Source organism: Spodoptera frugiperda, chromosome 28 (genome assembly GCF_023101765.2).
Source record: "Spodoptera frugiperda isolate SF20-4 chromosome 28, AGI-APGP_CSIRO_Sfru_2.0, whole genome shotgun sequence".
Taxonomy (NCBI): Eukaryota; Metazoa; Arthropoda; class Insecta; order Lepidoptera; family Noctuidae; genus Spodoptera; species Spodoptera frugiperda.
Window position 1 is genome coordinate 2,559,775 of NC_064239.1, and position 14,943 is coordinate 2,574,717.

A 14,943-nucleotide genomic window follows, 5' to 3' on the forward strand; every position below is an offset into this window, starting at 1 on the left:
TAATGTAGGCCTTTCCTAAGCACTTCTTGAACTACTGGCTTGAAGGAACCCGCATGATGTGCGGTGTATATAGCAATAGTATTCAGTTAAAACATTGGTTGTCAAAATTGGGTGTTCATTTCTTAAGTGCACCTTGATGAATAAAAGTCGTGACTTATTTTGTTCAACATTTTAATTTTAAAGTTTATGGAAAATAGATTCACCTGTGCGTGACTATAATTATGTTGAAAGAACAACGTTCTGTCTATCACACATCCTGTGCGAGGAATATCACTTTGTTGTCTAAATAGAAAAAATCTGTTATCGCTTTCAAACGGAACTTGTACAGTGTGGGCGATGACGATAGCTCTTTTTTGTTGTGTTTTGTATAAGTTGCATTGCAAATATAAATCTAATTTAATTTAACTATGGTTGAACATTTTAACAATGAAAACGCAGTCAAATGTTAAATTATAATTATACAACTTTAATTATTACTTAACTTACGTATAACTAGTTTTTATCACTGGTCTGCGGTTAGAAGAATAAGAACTCAATAATAAATAGGCTAGTTAAATGCACAAATAAAGTATATTTACATGGAACTATCAAACAATGGTCATCGACACCAAAGCGGTCACATGACATCATACAAAGCGCGCGCGCATAACCCGCGCCGTACGTGCGCGCACGATGCGCCCTTGCACTTCGTCGGTATGGCTTCCTGCCTTTTCACACTACCCCATTCATGCAGTCACGATCTACTGGCCAACTGTTACCTAACCGTCGCTAAACAGGAATGCTCATGATGTAATTCCGATTAGGGGACCTTCGACAACAGTCTAGCTGTATAATTGACACATAAAATGATGCTCCACAAAAACACATGCGAAATTGAATCAGCAATGTTCAACGTTCCACTTACTGTTTCAATGAGTAGAAAGTTTGAGTGATATTTTCCTGTATGAGACGTCTTATGCTAAATTTCGGTCTAGTGTTGGTGTAACACGTAGGCGTTAGGTTTAGGTGTTTCGCAATAGTCTGTCTGAAGTCTGAGCTGAGTTGAATAACGTCTGTTTCAAAAGATCATTGACACAAAAGGTGGGATTGTTATTAGATTTGTTACGAGTGACAGTTGAGAAATAGTTCAGTAGCATTTCCTAAGACCGATGATGATCAGTTACCATTTATTCATGGTATGTAACTTTTTGGGGTAATAAAAAGAATGTATAATATACGAAACCTATGATTAGTCGCGTGAGCACGAGAAACAGACACAATACCCAAAAGGCTCTTTTTATGATTCCGTACACGTCACCCGAACAATTTTAAGGCAGGTCAGACGTCCGTTAAATTGTTACGCCCGGCTAACTATCTGCTACGAACTATAAAAAACCCACATTAGATCGAAGACCGGTAAAGAAACCAAAGGACGAGGCAAGGACACCGGTTTGTGAGTCAGCAATATAGCATCCGAGTCATTACGTTTGTTGTTTGTTTTTTAACTGCATTTCTCTTTTGAAAAACTGTTCTTTAAACACGCTGGCTGGTTTGATAGTGAAATTAGTGAATGTTTGTTTGTGTACTCTACCTCTTAATATACTATTGTGATTTGTGGTTAGGTTATCACAGTATGCCTATTTTATAAATGTAATGTAATTTTGGGTGGCAGAAGAGAGTATAATATCTCCTCTTTTTTAAATTAGCAAATGACCATGTTAGAACATCCTACATGAAACGGCACTTTTACTGTGCCTACAGTTTTTTTTAGTGTTTAAAATATTACGCAAGACTTTGGCATTGGCATTTAATATGAGCCGAGCCGCTGTGGGTTGTGAATTTAAAAGTGTCCGTTTAAGTACCTACTGTTTTTGAAAGGCGAGACTATCGTTCAAATTACTAATATTAAAAGTCTGAATTACCTATTGATATTTATTGAACAGCGTTATAAATCATAGTAAGGTCGAATCAATGATTGATTTATTGAATGAATGAAAGTCTACAGTCTCAATAAAGTCTAGTAAAATAGGCGGTTGTGGAAGTACCTACTACAAGTTAACAAAAATCAAAGATATGTTTAACTTGGAAAAGGAACACAGAAGGTGTGGGAGAAGATTTAAGTGTGACAGATTTATGCTTCGGCACGAATGGGCCGGCTCGACTGGAGTGATACCACCTCCTCACAGAAAACCGACGTGAAACAACGCTTACGTTGTGTTTGTGAGCTTACCGAAGTCCCAATTCGTTTCCAATCTTTCCAATTCCCGATTCCCCAACAACCCTTAATCCCTAACCGAACAAGACAATAATAACTTCATTAGACAGTGGATAACAGTCACTAGATTGCGTCAACTGTAATATCAAATTCTCAATGACCTCCAATGACCTAGATTTCAACATTCTCCATAGGAAACGGACAGCAACTCTCGTATTACCAATACTCTCTCACATTCAAGTTCAGTGTCAAACTCTGGCAATAAGAAGGTCAAAGTCGCAGACGAAGTTACACGAGACGTTACATAAGGTTTTCTATTAGATAATAAGTAATCATATACTGGTAGTTGTGTGGCGTTTTTAGGACAACAACATTCTTATACATATGATTAATATGATTTTGTTGTATTGTGATTATAATATTTAGATAGGTTGATGCATAGTTAGTTAGATTATATAGTTTTTTTGGACTGCACACTAGCTTAAATTTTAACCTGTACTTTTTAATAAATAAATAATAATTATAGGCTTATTACCTACTCGTATATTGTGCTTTTTTGAGGGGGGAAAATCATCCAATGACTTCTCTCACCTTGGGTCAGGCAAAAGGGAGTGTCAGACTTTTACTGACTAATATCCACCCTGTTCCTACTCCTGCATTTCGAGCTAGAGTCCCGGTAACTACTAGGCAGATAATATTTAGGTAGGTTGATGCATTATAGACATTAAAGTACCTATATTGTGCTAGCGCCTAGTACTAGTAAACCAAACATTATAACACTATGTAATACTTTACGGTAAGACTACTAACTCTTGTCAAGTTTTTAAGTTGTAACTTCAAGCAACTGTTGGCATACCTATCACAAGTTGTCATATTATATTATCGTAAACTCAGGTTAATGGTAACGGTTAAAACAGTCTAAAATAGTACCTATACACATATAAGGTATTTGAAATGTAATATAATATTACTAACAGGTGAACGTTGAAGGCAAAATTCCAAGCCTTGTGGCCGCGACTTCCTGTGTAGACCGCGCGTCGCATGGAATCACAAATTAGGGCCCGACTGTAGTAGGGAGACGCTTTGAATTTAACGTATTGTTTTGCAGAAGACGGTATTAATAAATAAATGTATTAGATGCCTGAAAAATGTGTATTAAGTAGGTATTAACCTGTGAATTTCGATGACGGCTTCACTGACTTGCGGACTACTTAGCGGGATCCGGCTCAAAAAGCAGGAGTAGGAACGGGGTGGTTTTTAGTCAGTAAGCGTCTGACACTCCCTCTTGCCTTGCCCAAGGCGAGAGAAGTCATTGGATGATTTTCTCCCAGAAAAAGAAAAATGTTTTATTCAAATTTCAGTGTTTAACATCCAACTTCATTACTTTCTTTTCCTACACTTAAATAACTCAAAAACTGTGATCAGCTATACCAGACAGTTACCAATCAAAAGTAATTAATCTCAACAGATTTTATACAGCGTTAACGGCTACAGGTATTAGGTACACTTGACCAAGCACAAACTAGAAACATAGACTTAATTATAAGATGTACACAACCAATAAACTCAAGACCAACTTAACCTGTAAAGCACCAGGTAGTTAATTACAATTAAAGAGCTTACAAATTCAACGTTCGCGAACTATGTCGCTGATTAAAGGAGAAATTGTTTATCAAAGCGCCTGGACTAGCGGGTAGCGGCCCGTGCTTCCGCCGATTTCTCCGTGCTCCAAGTCTTGCCATGGATCGTGCTCGTTATCCGCAAAGTAATTTATACAACTGCTATTTATGGTGCTCTGGATTCCCATGGATCGGTCACGCTGGCTGGTTTAAAACTACGCTCTATTAATAGTTAGATAGCCATCTACAAGTATGTGCTTAATCAAAACAAACATTAGGTTCGTTTGGCAAGTTTTATTGAGTTGTTTTTACTTAAATGTCTACTTTTGCTGCTTTGGATAGTAGCCAAGCATACATACTTAGCACCTGCGATCTAGCTTTTACTAATTATCTATTATTCTGTTCACCCAGTTAATTGTGTCGTGTGAGTGACGTTACCGGAGGCATAATTACCCTCCTCCCCAGTCTCCTCAATCGTCAAATCCCCAACAATTCTCATATTTCTAAAAGGCCGACAACGCACTTGTAACGCCCCTGGTGTTTCGGGTGTCCATGGGCGGCGACGATTGCTTACCATCAGATGATCCGTCTGCTCGTTTACCGGCTTATACCATAAAAAATGGCACAAGTAGGTATCAAAAGTTTCAAAAGTATTCTATTGAGTAACATGGAAAAAAGGAAAAAGGAAAAACGAAAAGAAAAAAAGGAACATTAAGTCGGATCTACATTAATGGTATATGTTATGGAATATGTATGTAGATATGTGGGAATAGTACCTCATTAAATGTTACGGTTGCTATAAACAAAAACTGATGTTAATCAGACGAGTACGTGCCACTGTAACCATTTTTAATATTTATTTTGTTTCAGAGCTACAGGAAACTTAAAACAATGTAATTTATATTATGTAGAACGTTAGCGTCCTAGTTGCAGCATCATTGTTTATTCATTATGGTGCCAACAGTAACTGTATTTTTATTAAATGTGTGAAATCTGGGAGATGATAGACTGGCTCTTAGATTTTTGCTTGGCCAAAATAGGTTGAATGAAAATAACAGAACAATTTGTATGATGATGTTGAGATCTGTAGATAGTAATAATAATATAATAATAATAATAATAAGCCCCCTAAACAACCACACGTCCCGATCGACCATCTGATCACGTGGGGGGCGGACACACGATTACGAAATTACTGGCGTGGCTAACGTGGCTCTGGATACCCATTCAAAATGGAGACTCGTTCGAAAAGAAAACGTATAGGACCGCTGCCCGGGGGCGATCGCCGGGGCACACCTGGAGCTGACGCTGGGTGTTTCAGCATGCGATCCGTCAGTGGTGCGGAGTTGAGCAGGCGGGCTCCCACCAACAAAGATACTACAGCCGATATCAGTGACGACGGTGACACACAAACACACAGATCAAACACACCACTGGAGCCATATAGCCCCAGTACCATATCATACACACCATCTAGATCCTCATCACCATCCATACCGTCGTCACCAGTTTTACACACCGTTTCACCTACTCCGACCTTGGATGTTGCGCGGGGGGCAAATGCCTTTCTACCCGCGTCCACCAAGGCCGGAAAACCTAGAGTTCGCATGAAGTGGAGTAAAGAAGTAAACATTTTCATCATGCGAACTTACTTCTACATAACGAAATTAGAAACTGACATGACCATTTACAGAAAAGTCTTGCATGAACTCTTCTGCCGACAATATCCTGATGTTAATGTATCCGAACAGCGAATTTCAGACCAAAGAAGAACAATAGTTAGAAATAAACTCTTATCCCCAGAAATTATAGACCAAATAAAAGAAGAAATACGGCAACAACTAGAAGCAGAATCAGAAAATAGTAATAACACAGCATCAAGTCCGCAAAACATACAAACAAACGATCAACAAACACATCCGCTCACTCAAACGCAACCTCTTAACACGCAATCACTACCATACGACTATACACAAACAACACACTCATCCACACAAACAGAATCTATCACATTAACCCTAGAAAATGATATCGACACCTTAGCCCCAGTAGAACAAGCGACAATCACAGAAGAATACACACAACAAATATACGATAAGTTCAAAACGACACTCACACAATACTCAGGTATGGATCCCACATCACGACCAAAATTACCAAAGCTCCCGTATAATCGTAACCTTTTTCGGTTAGTCAATTTGTTTAATGAAAATATTATCGCTCATTTTATCTCACAAGAAAACCAACTTACAGACTTACACACTATTATATACTGTACAGCTTTAGTCATATCGGAAGAACTAAATTTTAAAATAACAGGAGAAACAGGAAACAGAAGGCCAAGGACCAGCATTAAGCCACCATGGCAACAAAGATTAGAAAAAGGTATAGAAAAATTAAGAGCAGATTGTGGTAGACTTACACAATACATTAATAACAATAGATCACATAAAGTAATTAGAAAAGTAGAGGCCATTTTTAAAAACACACGCATACACACCAGACACGAAAATGACAACCGTACACCAGAGGAATTCTTAGATACATTGAAACAAAAACTAGCACTAAAAGTACACAGACTTAGAAGATACAAAAAAGCACAACAACGCAGAAATGATAACGCCATATTTACAACGAATGAAAAAATATTCTACAGAAAACTAAACACACCACACACCAACATAACAGACAACCAGAACACGATACCAACTAAAGAACAACTAGAAGCATTTTGGGCGGGTATTTGGGAAGAATCTGTTAATCATAATGATAGAGCTGCTTGGGTAACAGAGGAAGAAACAAAGTGGACAGGTATAGATGAAATGGAATTCATAGAAATCACAGAATCAGATATTGCAAACGTAACAGCTAGACTACATAACTGGAAATCCCCTGGAATAGACAAAGTACATAATTTTTGGTATAAGAAATTAACTATACTACATAAACACATAGCTAAAAATTTAACTGAAATAGTCTTAGGAAAGCAAAGAATACCGGAATTTATAGCAACAGGAATAACGTACATGGTACCCAAAGTTAAACACTCACCACAACCTTCACAGTACAGACCTATCACCTGTTTACCCACAATTTACAAAATACTTACATCAGCTATTACAATCAAAATTAATTTACACATAGAACGACATAAAATAATGGCAGAGGAACAGAAGGGATGCAGGCGGGGCCACATGGGGTGCAAAGAACAATTAATCATCGATTCCACTATCCACAAACACGCCACATCCAAAAATAGAAATTTACATTGTACTTACATTGACTATAAAAAAGCCTTTGATAGTGTCCCACATTCTTGGTTGATACAAATATTAGAGATATATAAAATAAATAATAAAATTATAGATTTTCTTCGTAACATAATGCCTCACTGGAAAACTACACTTCTGATCAATACTACCGACAATAACATCATTACACGACAGATAAGTATCAAGAAAGGTATCTACCAAGGAGACTCCCTAAGCCCCTTGTGGTTCTGCCTCGCCCTGAATCCTCTCTCTCATTTGCTGCAGCGTTGCCATGCCGGATATTGCCTCAAACATAACTCTGAAGAAACAATAGTCTCACATCTAGTATATATGGATGACATTAAACTGTACGCTAAATCAGAAAAAGAAATGAAAAATCTAATAGACATAACAGCAACTTTTAGCAAAGACATTAATATGGAATTTGGTTTAGACAAATGTAAGACTTTACACATTATACGAGGCAAAATACGACCTGGCGACTATGTAGTTAATGAGAGAGATACTATAACTGCAATGGAACAGACCGACTTATATAAGTATTTAGGCTACACACAACTAAAAGGATTAGACCACGTAAAAATAAAAAATACACTCACTGCCGAATACAAAAGACGATTAAACTCCATATGTAAAACGCAACTTTCGGGAAAACATCTTATTAAAGCCATCAACACTTTCGCTGTTCCGGTGTTAACTTATTCTTTCGGTGTCATTAAATGGACAAAAACCGACGCAGAACAACTAGAACGCACAACACGCACTACACTCACCAAACATAATAATTTACATCCAAAATCGGCAATAGAGAGGCTCACCATTAAAAGACAAAATGGTGGGAGAGGCTTAATAGACATCTATCAGCTCTGGCAAAAGCAAGTCCGCAAATTAAAATCATTTTTCCACATGAAATCTCAAACTAGTGCTATCCACAAAGCTATAGTCAACAATGATTTCAATTACACACCCCTTAACCTAAATGAACCAATAGACATAGAAAACTCCAACGAAATTGATCCGCAGAAAGAAAAGATAGAAGCCTGGAAAAGAAAAGTCCTCCATGGCCGACATCCGCATGACTTAGAACAAGCCCACGTAAACACCATCGCCTCGAATAAGTGGCTAAAAATAGGAAATTTATTCCCAGAAACTGAAGGATTTATTATAGCTATTCAGGACCAAATTATTAATACTAAAAACTACAGGAAATTCATTATTAAAGACCCTACAGTAACTAACGATAAATGTCGCAAATGTCACCTACAGCCAGAAACGATACAACATATAACAGGAGCCTGCACAACACTCACACAAACCGATTACACACACAGACACAACCAGATAGTAAACGTCATTCACCAAAAACTTGCACTCAAATACACACTCATACAAAACACGAACACGCCCTACTACAAATACACGCCAGAAACGGTTCTAGAAAACAACACACACAAACTTTACTACGATCGCGCCATACTCACCGACAGGACAATACATTATAATAGACCGGACATAACACTACAGGACAAAATCAATAAAATAACTTACTTAATAGATATCGCAGTACCAAATACCCACAACATACAAAAAACAATTACCGAAAAAATCACAAAATATGCGGAACTCAAAGATGAGGTCACAAGAATCTGGAAGCAAAATAAAGTTTATGTAATCCCTATAGTTCTCTCCACCACGGGAGTAATACCTAACCATCTTCTCCATAGCCTCAAATTATTAGACCTAAAAGAAACATTGTATATAACCCTCCAAAAAGCAGCAATCCTAAATACCTGTAGAATAGTCAGAAAGTTCATGCAAATAGAAGACAATGAGATTAATCACCAAACGACACCCACAAACTCCTAACCCTACTCACCACACCTGTATTTACTTGGCCTCGGCCCGTAAATATGGATGAAACTAGCTTCACAGCTAAGAAAAGAGATACTTTCTCAAAAAATAATAATAATAATAAAATTCTTTATTTGTTTTTTACAAAAATAAATATTACATAAACCCACCAAACTGTTAAGACAGTTTGACGGCGGGAATAGCGCTCTAAATTATATATATATTTTATTTTATACCTATTATTACTATATCTATTTTATACCTATTATTATATAAACAAACAACAAAAACCTCGGAATGTACTTTACCTTAACAAAAAATTAAATTAACTTCTATTAACAAACTATATAATATATATACTACTATTATAACAGTAACACTGATAATCATTAATAATTTTAAGTACTATTTTTTAATTTTTTGGTAAGTTCGTTGAGTAACATACTTCTTAATTTATTTTTTAGGGATTGCTTATTTATTTTACTGTTAATATTCCTTAACCAATCATTTTCATTATATAATGTCGGAATCATATACTTATTGGTTCTTGACCCATAATAATTTTTACTCGGTGGACGGACTAACTTATTCTCTCTAACACGCCTCGTATTGTATTTATTTGTAACTTTTTCTTTATTTTGCTGACTATAAAATTGTTCAAGAATCAAAAAGTATTTGGCCCGATCGTGAACAGGAAGTACTTTACATGTAATATACAATTTCTCATAGTTATTTTTACATTCTCGTTTAACTTTAGGTGGTACAAGATATTTAAGAAAGCGGATTTGTAGGGACTTAATGTTATCTAAATAAGTTTTAAAAGTACGACCATAGACACTTAATCCGTAACCTATTAATGATTCGACTAGGGCAAAATAAACAATGCGTAATGTTTTTCTACTTAGTGGCGCTTTTAATACATAAAACTTACTCAAAACTGCTCTAAGCTTTGTGCACACTGTGTCAACGTGAGTCCGCCAGTTGGCGTTGCTGTCCACCCACAAACCCAAATATTTAAATGTTTTAACATATTCTATATTTTGACAATCACAACTAATATTATTTGCATGCAAGCACTCGTATGTATGACCCTGTATACTGATATCTGAACTATTGATTTGTTTTGCAACTAAGTTATGAGGTGAGTATAAGTGCATAATTTTGGTTTTATTTACATTCAGGATGATTCCATTATCATGCGCCCACTTGGTGATGTTAATGAAATCCTCCTGAATCACGGCTCTGGCTTCGAGTATATTTTTAGAGGAATATAGCAAGCACATATCATCGGCGTACATATAAACTTGGCAATTTTTAACTACGTTTGTTACGCTGTTCACGTGCATGATGTATCCTACTGGCCCGTACACTGATCCGGTCGGCACTCCCAGAGCAACCCCAGCTTCCCGTCCGGTGGTACCTGCTATGCTGGTCTGTATTGTCCTTTCGCTTAGGTATGTACGGAACCACATATTAGTGGGTCCCAGGATACAGTAGGTAATTTTTATGTCTCAAAGGATTTAAATATTTAAGTACGCTCAAATACAGTACTAATTGGGTGATGGCGGGGTATTAAAACGAATCAAAGTTTAGGAGTGGGAGCAAATACGTCATTTCTATGGATAAAATATACCTAGAAGTGATGTGACGCGATATTTTAAATCATTATATCTTTAAAAGAATTTATTTCCGTAAGAAAATAACAAATACGTGTCTAATATTTTAAAACAGTCCACAAGTCAGACATTAAAATAAAAATTAATCAACCCCATCACTTTTTGTAACAATTAAAACAACTGACAAAACATTAGGAACATAAAAAATCCCTTCCCGTAAAATACTCTCGAATAACTTTAAGTAACGATTACCCACATTCGTAATCCATCAATACAGTTATGACCTCCACGGTTAAGAGGTCATTGTTCTCTAACAGACCTGACAAATTGGTAACAATGTGAGCAAAACTTGGCGATTATTTCCTAAGCATTATCGTTTGAACAATCAATTGTGTTACAATTTCCAGGAAACCGATTCCAAACTGGCCCGTTTTTATTTTCGTAAGTCAGGATGGGGTGGACTGGCCAAAGATGTAATCTAGGCCGTGGTTTGTGACCAATACCGGACGACTGACCTCGATTGCACATGTAGGTCTCTTGAGATTTCAATTGCAGTCAATGAAATAAAAGAAACTCTATATTTTAGGCTAAAGAAAAAAACAAACTCATTGTCGATTTATAGGCACTTGGAGACTTTTGCATATTTTAAGAAAGTAATCGAAATGTACAATTACTTTTGGAGTACAATTATTGGAAAAATGTATCAGAGAAATTGTAATGTAAACATATATTTTTTTGCTTGAGTTCTTGTTTGAGTTCTTCTCCATTCGAAGCTATATTTTGGAACGAGCACCTAGCTTCACTGATGGATACACTGACAGACTATTGTTTATTTCTTTTTCTTTGTTGACGTTTCAAGTACCTGTATTAATGGTTTAATTGGAATAAGTGATTAGACTTTTTTACTTTTTAAATTGATACAAACATGATAAATCAATCAACTCAAAAACTGGAAACGGAAAAGTCGTCTCCTTCATCATCCAACAAACTACAAATCAAATATATAGGAAGCAACTTAAGTATAAAATATCGATGATGAAAAGAAAAATAGTGACGAGATGCCCGATAGGTAGTAGAGCAGAGTGGTAAAACGAAAGATACGTCAAATCTATTCCTAACTTGAGAGGACAAATTGACTCAGAAACCACCTTATAAGAACATTGATCGATAGCTCATTTAATGGGTGCCTCTTTACAGCATAACAATACTAAGAGCAACCAAGTTAGGCAAACAAATTGATGGCTTAATAACTCATTCAGACTTAGTCAAGTTTTTTGGCTGCCTGTCGTCATTGGTTGAATCAATGACCCCTACATAAATGGCGTGGTTATAATACATGCATACATTATGTCCGTCTGATATTAACCACTAGGTACACCTACATGTTGTGTTTTACTGTAGCAAAACGAAACGAGAGCGCGTTCGGAGCTCTGATTGGTTGGTTCATTCGCGCTGGCCAATCAGAGCGCCAAACGCGCTCTCGTTTCGTTTTCGTTCAACGTAAAGCATACTCGTACTAAGGGCAATATTGAAACTACATGGTCTCCATGCCTGTTTATCGATTATGGATCTGTAAATAGATGTGGCCAAACAGAACTAGGTAACGTTTCGTTAATCAGTCCAAAAACCTGTAGAATATCCCAAAAAATACTCATATCAGTCACATAACTAGTGTTGTTCAGGGTTGGCAATGTTTAAAACATTTGTTTTAAACACACGTTTAAAACACTGATTAAAACACTACAAAAGTATGTATCACGTTTAAAACATGATTAAAACTAATTTGTTTTAAACATGTTGAAAACACATAAAAAATACTCTTTATACTTTTACACTCAAGAAATTAAAAACCTAATGGTATATTTTTTTACTAAAGAGTTGGCAACATGGATATTACTAGATGGGATTCCCCTGACTGAAGCGGGAATGCGGTGAATGAATGTTCATAAAACGCGGGGATTTCCCGGTTCGCTTTTGGTGGACACGTATTTTTTCAACCGACTTCAAAAAAAGGAGGAGGTTTCTCAATTCGACCGTATATATGCTTTTTTTTACGTAATTTTGTTCGGCGTTATTAATTAACTATTACAGTGCGTGTATGTGTGCTGTATTATTTGGGAAAAAAATATGATAACAGGGCGGAAGAAAGACCCGCTTTGGCGGAACTTTATAGAAATTCCAGCTTTTTTATTCATTTTATACATATTTACGTGTTTAAAACAAGATTAAAACATGTTTAAAACAAGTCAATTAAAACAGCAGTGAAGAATTAATAAAAAACATGATTTTTTTGTTTTTCAATTAAAACATGATGTTTTTTTCTTTATAAAAAAAACATGTTTTTTTTCCAACCCTGGTGTTGTTGCATTTTGTGTTGAGCAGCTGGGTATTACAAGGTATTACAAAATACGTTTTTTTAATACTATTATTAAACATATTCACAAAAGGTTGTGCTTTGTATACAAAATCAATAGACGAACTCGAACCCCAGTCTAATGAGCATTGTAGGAGCCTCTTGTATAATGGATCACGACATCACGATCCTGACTTTGTAAATAGTCGTGCTGCACTGCTAATATTCCCAGGTTATTCACCTAACAAGCACTTGAATGCTATTTACTTTATTTAAATATTTTACTGGTAACGTATTTTTATAGAGGCTATTTTCTTTTTACGAGCAAATAAGTACATAGTCAAATTGTTATTGCACTTGCAGACACACTTCTTCAAGTTAGAAGTTAGTTGGAAGAAAAACAGGTTATTAGTTATTTTGATGTAATCCAGTTCGCCGATTTCGTTATAAATCCCGTGTAAGATAAGAAATAAAGTTTAATGGTAAATTAGGTATATCAGGGCATTTCAAATCCTTTTGGGAATATGAAGGATAATACCTATTCAAAATCAGAATCAGGAGATTGTTGTAACTGTACCTTTATCATTTCAGAAAACGTGCTTTACCTGGCAATCGTTTAACAGTTGTTTTATTTAAGAGAGATCAATAAATGTCATGGTTTTATTGTCAAAGAAGACTAAAAACGATTAAGTAGAGAGAAAAAACCAAAGGAAATGTCAGCATTACACTGGCTTTTACTAGTTACGACTGTTTTTCACAGATCGGAGTTAAGCGAGCCCATTTGTCACGCTTTTCACTGGCGCAAACAGAGCGGGACGATGGTATCTCCCGTGCCAAATGTTAAACTACACTAAAAGTACACGCTGCTTTACAGACAGCATACTTTTTTCATCTGTCGGTTAACCAGGAACAATAGTTAATATGTGACAATACTTTGTTATGACATCCACATACTAACCGACATTTTAAACGCCTGTACAAAACCTATCCCCCAATACATAAGCAACTATTATAAAATAATCGTAATTTTCTTAAACTCTTCTATTTCCGTCCACTAGAGCTCCTTAATCAACTTGTATATCAATAGAACAAACATTGACGATAAAATAATATTGTGCTTAATCATTTTCGTTCCGGAAGGTGTGGTTTTGATAAACACTTACTGTTGAACCGTTTCATAAATTCCAGAGACTATCATCAGTGTTGCGATTAAAAACATTAGCCGATACTCGCTTATTGTCCACCTGAGGTTGCACAATAGCCTTTGTTGTAGTATTGGATGTTTATCCCTGGAGTCTCATACATGGCCATCTGATTCAAATCCCGAGATACTTTATTTCTTAAGTCCCCTTTGAGCTCAAGTAGGCATTCGGGTCACGTACTACTATTTGTATGTACCTAGTTAAGTATCCAAATCCCAAGATATTTCATTTATACTGTCTTGAAGACAAGTCAGTGTTAAGAATCCCTTTTTTCAGTTAAATAACTGTTTAATATTTGGGTAGCTGAATGATAATGATCGAAAAGTAACTCTTTACTGCAGAAGAGGTGATTAAGTCATTATCTCTTGTTTTGTTAGTAAACGTTGCGCCTTTATGCCGTTATCTGAATTTATTGCAAAGAAAAACGCATTGCAGCTTGAAGCAAGTTCTTGAATGAATGAAGTCTCTTACGCAAGCCCGGCGACGTAACCTCGAGAAAAATATTATGTTTATGAGCAAAATGCGGGAAGTATAACAGTAGGAACTTAGGAAGGTAGTTAGGTATTACTATTGATTTTTATTTCCATATAGTACCTATAGTGAAATGGTTAAAATTGTTCCTTGGAAGTACTTTGCTAGATGTCGTTACTGTACATTTTATTAATGAAAGTGATTTTGTAAGAGGTTGTCACATTTACGAAAATAGATTTCTGGTTACTATACAAGTTTATGAGAACGTAAACAAGTTTGTTTGTTACAGCATGTGTAGTAAACATTAATCATTTTTGCTTTGAGTCATACGAAACATTATACGTAGTACAGGCGAGGCACACTTA

At 36.1% G+C, this 14,943-nt stretch overlaps 1 protein-coding gene across 4 annotated transcripts in view; it reads right to left on the reverse strand.

Moving 5' to 3' along the window:
• LOC118265475 (protein bark beetle) overlaps positions 1 to 14,943 on the reverse strand; it is a 38,582-nt gene that overhangs the window by 15,944 nt on the left and 7,695 nt on the right. The gene's annotated exons all lie outside the window — the stretch shown is intronic.